Below are 7,354 nucleotides of genomic sequence, written 5' to 3' on the forward strand. Positions count from 1 at the left end.
TTCTGAATGTATTTTCACTATTTTGTTTGTGTTTAATGTGCGTGTGTTGTGTTCTTAAAGTGCGCCAGTGTAATGCTTAATGTGCGTCCACCCGCACAATCGCACGGGAAGCACCACCCGCACCTGATCCCTTCCATATATATATAGGAAAAAGTTCAAATGCGGCGATGTTTTTAGGTACGGCGGTGCGGCGGAATTTCAGAATACACCAACAGTGTTAACAACATGCACTAACAGTGTAAGGGAAACACAGCACAATAAAATGCAAAAAAACACCAAAAAATTCACAATAGACCCAAAAAAATACACCATATAACTCACCACACCTCAATGGTGTATTTTGAGCACTGTATGGTGTTTTTACTCACACCTAATGGTGTATTTTTGGTGATGCGTACCTAATTTGTGTGTGTTTTTGTGGTGCATTTTCCTAACGTTGATTGTGTATATTTGTTGAACTATTGGTGACGCCGCACCTAAGGACATCGTCGCACTTGACCTTTATATATATATATATATATATATATATATATATATATATAGTGGTCAAAGATCACAGTAAAATTGAAATAATAGAGTACTGAGGGATAAAAGTAATAATAAAAAATTCTGAGGTGTAACATAATTATGGTGTTTGTCTTAGCTATTGTTTTACTTTTATTAGTGTGTGCTTGCAATAATACACCTTCCCCTGCTCCTGCTGAATACACTGCAGAACAAATTGCAGATCAGATGCAGAAATCTTTTATAAACAATGTGTTACTCTTGAAATGATTGATAACGAGGGATTTTCTAATTTTATTCCTCCTGTGCCAAAACAAGATATTGAAGAGATGTGCAGAAGAGTCATGGAATGTACATCTTTTGGCAAAGGTTGTTAAATATTAATTAGAACTTCCATCTTTTTCTTATGTGTTCATATAACCTTCTTTTCTCATTTTTTTAAACAATTGTTAAAACGAAAACAATAAAATCATTAAGAATACGATCAACTTTTATCATTTTTGTAATGTTGCCTATAAGCTAATTACCAAAGTAATGACGGATCGACTAAAGGATATTGAATTGCTTGCAAGCTTGTAGGTCCACATCAGTCTAGCTTCATTCATGGTAGGCAGATAATAGATAATACTCAACTCTATGAGAACAAAGAAAGGCAGAGTCGGGTGGATGGCCGTGAAGGTTGACCTCGAAAAGGCATATGACAACTTCATTGAAGATACCCTCCGTGACATTGGTCTCAGTCAGTGCTGTATCAGGAATGTCATGCATTGCATCTCTACATCTCGACTGGCAGTGCTTTGGGATGGACAACAAACGGAGTGGCCGGTTTTCCCCGGAAAAGGGAATTAGACAGGGAGATCCTATTTCCCCTCTCTTATTTGCTTTATGTGTTGAAAGATTGAGTCATATTATTCAGAATTCAATTAGCTCCGGACTGTGGAAAGGGGTGATTATATCTCAGAATGCGCCTAACATGTCACACTTGTTTTTTGCAGATGATCTAGTGCTTTTTGGGGAGGCTACAATCCAGCAGGTTCGATTATTGGCGCATATCACTAATCAACCGGGAACAAAATTGCGTGGCGGATGCCCTTGCAAAGATGGCCCTGAATCATGACCATGGGCTTTTATCCCTGACAGACCCCCCGAATGAGATTATTTCATTACTAGAAAATGACATTTCAGGCTTTCCCATGTAGCGTAACATGTATAGTACTCTGTAAACTTACTTGAACTCATACGGGTATTCCCCTTCCTTCTTAAAAAAAAAAAAAAAACTTTTATCATTTTTATTTTTGGAAACTTTTCAAATATATTAGTATACTAGCTTTTGTATTGATAGCTGTAGAATTTTAAGGATCGACACACACAGTGATGTTGAAATGTAAGTTGTAACACAAACGATCTGTAACGCAGTTCGGGCAAACAACCCTAATCTGCGAGGCACTTCTCAATTTGAGAACTTGCCTAAATCCACTAAAAGTTCAATATTTAAAGTACACTGTTTGGAACCTGAGATTACACAATAGAATGATCTTTCCTACCAAACTATTGAAACCTAAACACATGTACTACTTTCTAGGGGAATTTAGTATCCTATTCTCAAAGACTCTCGTACCTCACAAGATTAATGTTGAATGCTTGAGTTCTACAATAAAGGACAACCCCTATTTATAGTAGCTACTCCTAACAGATTCGTGAATAACAAAGCTATTCCTAATCAGACTAGAACTAGAAAAAACTTCAATAACAATTCCCTTTAGAACTAGTATTCTTCAATAACTACTCCTCTTAGGCTTGGTATTCCTTTATAGAGTTGGAATTCTTTTTGCACATAACTTTGACAAAACACTTTGAGTCAACAATCTCCCCCTTTGTCAAATTTTTGGCAAAAATCTTGATCTCATAGTGGCTTGATTTATGATTTTTCTCCCCCTTAATTGATTCCACGTATCTCTCTTATCTGATGAGTGCTGTCTTGATTTTTTTTTTTTTTGACTTCATCATTCTTTTCTTGATTTCTTGACAGCTATAAAAAGAAATTTTTCTTTTCGATCGCTCTCTGATCAGCCCCGCCCTAAGGCGGTCCAAAGGCGAACGCTCTCTCGCAAAAACGCCCCACCAGAGCGATCCTCTCCTTCGATTTCACTAGGTCCTCCCATTCCCCGCTTGAGATTGTCACAATCGGAGAGTTTTCCTTCAATCTGGCAGTCTCACCAGTCGCAAAAATAGATATAGATTTGTTACCTTCTTCGCTAATTTGATCAATCTCCGGGAACAAGTCTTCAATTATCCCCCGATTTGATTTCTGATGATCTATCTGATCGTGTATGGTCAAAGGAAAGGAGCACTTTCTGCCTAGCTTCCTCTACGAATGCTACCTCACTCAATACAGTTTCAGCTATCTCATTCATCAAGCCTATCGCAACTTCTTCAACATCAGCCTCACAGTTTAGCCTTGCATTCAGATCAAACAGATGAGCAGAGCCCAGTTTGACATTCTGTCGAACAGGTTGTGTGCCAACACATCTACTGGTCTTACTACCCCTTTTCCAATCCATCTGGTTTCCATAGTGCTTAACAAGTAGTGCTTTGTCAACACTTATCCATTTTGTTCTAATAGTATTAGCATCTTTTGGGTTTAGATACTGATTCCCAGACTTTGTTTCTTTCAGACTGTTGTAGTTCCTTTTGCATAGTTTCTATCCATAATTCATCTCTTAGTGCTTTATCAATATTCTTTGTTTCAAACCTGGTGGTGAAGCAATAATCTTCTTCGTCCATTTTGAGGTAATCTTGTTTCTTTCTCTTGGTTTTGATTCTTTGATTGAGATCCCCTATGATTTTTTCTAAATGATGATTTTTCTGAATTTTCAAATCAATAGATTGCCTTTTATCTTTTTCTTCATCTGGTTTTGTTTCTATTTTGTGATTCTGCATAACAGTAGTCAGAAGTGTTGGAACAGTTGTTTCAACAACTCTGCGACTTTCGTCAACATTAGTGGTTATTATTGGAATTGTGTCATCAATAACCACATTCATGTATTCCATTGTACTGTCTACACTGAAAGCCCTACTGTTTGATGAATAACCTGAATAACCTAGGAATATTCCTTGGTCCCCTTTGATGTCATGAGAATTTGTGTGTTTCATATGTTGGTGCCGTGATTGTTTTTGCTTGATAGTTGTCTGTAAACCAGATAGGTCACCATCCCATGTATAGCATTTGTTTGCGGACCTTTTACCCATCATGACACACTTGTGATTCTGATTAAACACAATGCAATTGTCTTTAGAGAATTCTACTTTGAGTTTATCTTCACAAAGTTGACTTATGCTGATTAGATTCGCTTTTAGACTTTGTACTAGGAGGACTTTTGGCAACCTAGGTAGCCCATGGACATTCAAGATGCCGCTTGCAATGATCTAGCCTTTTCCTCCATCTCCAAAGGTAACATGTCCTTCATTCTTATACTGAATGTTTTCTAGGTTTTCTGGATTTCCAGTCATATGCCTTGAACACCCGCTGTCAAAATACCATACGTTTTGTTCTTTGCTAGTTTTTGAGGTGTAGGCAACATTCTGATCTTTTCTTACCCAGATTTTCTTGCTGTTATTTTTGCTTTGTGCTGCCCAATCTCTGTTGTTTTGCCTGTGATAGAGATCATTTTGCCTTTTGAAGCAGTACGCCTTTATGTGTCCCAATCTGTGGCAGTAGTAACATCTGATTCTCCTTCGGTGTTGAAAGTGATGTTGTAACAACTCTGGGTTTTCTGTATGTCTGTTGTCAGTGTTTTCTGTTTTCTGCAAATTTTCTTCAAGGGACTGTATTTTCCTTGTTAATTCCTCTTCCTTTTTCTGGAATTTCTTTAGTTCTTCCTTTGTTTCCAGATGTTCCCGAAATTCTCTCTCTTTTTCAATTTGTAAGTCACGATTCTTTTGCATGAGTTCTGTATTAACTCTAATGAGTTCGTGCCATTTTGATTGCAGCAGTGTGTATGCTTCGAATAGCTCTTGTGTGTCCTCTTGAGAGGTATTTTCTTCTTCGTGCCTGGTAGTGAAAGCAACAAAGTTGGAATTTTCATCTTCACTATCGGAATCGTCACTAAGTGTTGTGACAAAGGTTTTATTCTTCCTTTTCAAGTACGTTGGACATTCTGATTGGATATGTCCGTACCCTTTGCATTCGAAGCACTGTATCCCCTCGGTATTTTGAGGCTTTTCGTTTTTTGTGTTGTTTCCATTGTTATTTGAGAAGTTCTTGTTTTTATTTTTGAATTTGTTGAACTTCTTGACCACTTTATTTAAATTCTTGGTGAGCACGACAATAGACTCTTCCATGCTTTGTGTGTCCTCATCTGAATCTGCATGTTGCTTGGATTGAAATGCCAAACTTTTGTTTGAATCATTTGGTTTTCTTTGTAGCATTTCCAGTTCGTACGTCTGGAGATTTCCCATTAGGTCACTTAGTTTGTATGTGTCCAGATTTGTGCTTTCCTGAATGGCTGTGACTTTCATGAGAAATCTTTCAGGTAGTGATCTGAGTACCTTTTTAACCAATTTTGGTTCGGAAAAAGGTTCTCCTAGATTGTATGCAGCTCCAGCTATATCTAGGATTTTTGCATTGAATTGTGTGATGTTTTCGTCTTCTTCCATCTTTAAAGTTTCGAATTGTGTTTGAATCATCTGTAGTTTTGATTGTTTGACAATGGTGTTGCCTTCGTGATGATTGCATAAGATTTCCCAGGCTGTTTTGGCAATTTCAGTGTTAGAAATCAATTTAAAAGTTTCTTCACTCACTGCCCCATATATAGAGTTCATGGCTTTTGAATTGTAGTTAGCTTCTCTGATTTCAGCCTCAGACCATTCCCTTTTTAGTTTCTTTTCTCCTCTTTCATTAGTAGGTGGTTCCCAGCCTTCTTCTACTGCTCTCCACACTCTCTCACCTTGGGACATGATGTAAACTCTCATTCTAGTCTTCCAATAGGAATAATTTTCACTATTCAGGGCTGGGGGTCTGCTATTCGATAAACCTTCTCTGGGAAAATCCATTGTGTCGTTCCTTTGGATAATGTAGGATCCTGCTAGTAATTTTAGCAGCCCGCTCTGATACCAATTGTAGAATTTTAAGGATCGACACACACAGTGATGTTGAAATGTAAGTTGTAACACAAACGATCTGTAACGCAGTTCGGGCAAACAACCCTAATCTGCGAGGCACTTCTCAATTTGAGAACTTGCCTAAATCCACTAAAAGTTCAATATTTAAAGTACACTGTTTGGAACCTGAGATTACACAATAGAATGATCTTTCCTACCAAACTATTGAAACCTAAACACATGTACTACTTTCTAGGGGAATTTAGTATCCTATTCTCAAAGACTCTCGTACCTCACAAGATTAATGTTGAATGCTTGAGTTCTACAATAAAGGACAACCCCTATTTATAGTAGCTACTCCTAACAGATTTGTGAATAACAAAGCTATTCCTAATCAGACTAGAACTAGAAAAAACTTCAATAACAATTCCCTTTAGAACTAGTATTCTTCAATAACTACTCCTCTTAGGCTTGGTATTCCTTTATAGAGTTGGAATTCTTTTTGCACATAACTTTGACAAAACACTTTGAGTCAACAATAGCTATTAACAATAACTAGTATTTCAATCGTGTGATTTATGAAAATTCCCTTACCCCAAAGTCCCTACATCCCGGCCCACGAGATTGTAGAAATGTGAATTATGGTGACTTCAATACAGTAAATTTACTTAGCTTTGTATAAGTCATATATACTAATCAATTAATTTAAATTTATTATTATACACCCAATTTAAGAAATATTTGTAACCATATGGTTTGGCAACTACAAGTGCTGTTTTTGACCTATTACTTAAAAAATGTGAATTCTCTATACTCTAAGTAATAGAGAGGGAGGGAGCCAAAGGCTTTGTGGTTGAGTAGCATAGCTGTGATTCTTTAAATGAGAGGTCTTTGGTTCAAATTTCATAATAGATTGAAAAAGTTTGTATGAACAAATACTACATGTTTACATTTTGTAATAAAAAGTAATAGGGAGGAAGAGTAATTAAATTTTAACCCTTAAGAATCATATATTCATATGTGCTTTTATAGAGTAGTAGTATTTAGGCAAACGTGCTAGAGGATTTTGTGTTCAATAACAATGACATATGAAAAGAGAAATATAATTTGAGATATTGGGAGGAAAAATTGTATTTTTCGTTCTTAAGTTATAAGATAATTGTAGAATTCATCGGCCCTAAGTGTTGGTCATGTTCACTTTTCATTCCTTTACTAATAAAACATTAGGGAATGAATTTACAATTTTAGTATAACTCATGGACGAAAAGGATCACGAATAAAAAATTATGGACGAAATATGCAATTTTAGTGTAACTCAGGGATGAAAAGTGATCACGAAATGATGAAAAGTGCAACGCCAATGATAACTTAGGGACGAAAAGTGAACATGACCACTACTCAAAGATAAATTCTACAATTACCCTATAATTTAGGGACGAAAAATGTAATTTTTCCTGAGATATTTTAATGCACATTTTCCCATCACCCATGAGGAATGTACTTCCTTTTTTTTTTTTTTTTTTTTTTTTTTGGTTGTCCAAAAATATCTCTCTAGCCGATAGCCAAAGACTAATCCTTCGTCCCAACAATTAGCACACTAAATGATAGGGAACTAGCCAAATAATTTACTCCATTCACATGAGTGGAGATCGAACCTCCAACCTGAACCACCACGCCAACTATGTTGGTTGCCATACTTCCTTTTTTACATTGTTACGTTTACTCACTTTCATTTTATTATTCCCAGAAG

The 7,354-nt window shown here is 36.5% G+C and overlaps 1 long non-coding RNA gene across 1 annotated transcript; it reads right to left on the reverse strand.

The window, feature by feature from the left end:
* Positions 1 to 6,812: 6,812 nt before the first annotated feature.
* Positions 6,813 to 6,993, reverse strand: LOC109160694. Its single transcript, XR_002050812.1, has 2 exons — positions 6,920 to 6,993; positions 6,813 to 6,857 (listed from the first exon to the last, which is right to left on the reverse strand). It is a non-coding gene; the product is annotated as an uncharacterized LOC109160694 (long non-coding RNA).
* Positions 6,994 to 7,354: the final 361 nt, after the last annotated feature.

The sequence above is a fragment of the Ipomoea nil genome, unplaced genomic scaffold (genome assembly GCF_001879475.1).
Source record: "Ipomoea nil cultivar Tokyo-kokei standard unplaced genomic scaffold, Asagao_1.1 scaffold2879, whole genome shotgun sequence".
In the NCBI taxonomy this organism is placed as follows: Eukaryota; Viridiplantae; Streptophyta; class Magnoliopsida; order Solanales; family Convolvulaceae; genus Ipomoea; species Ipomoea nil.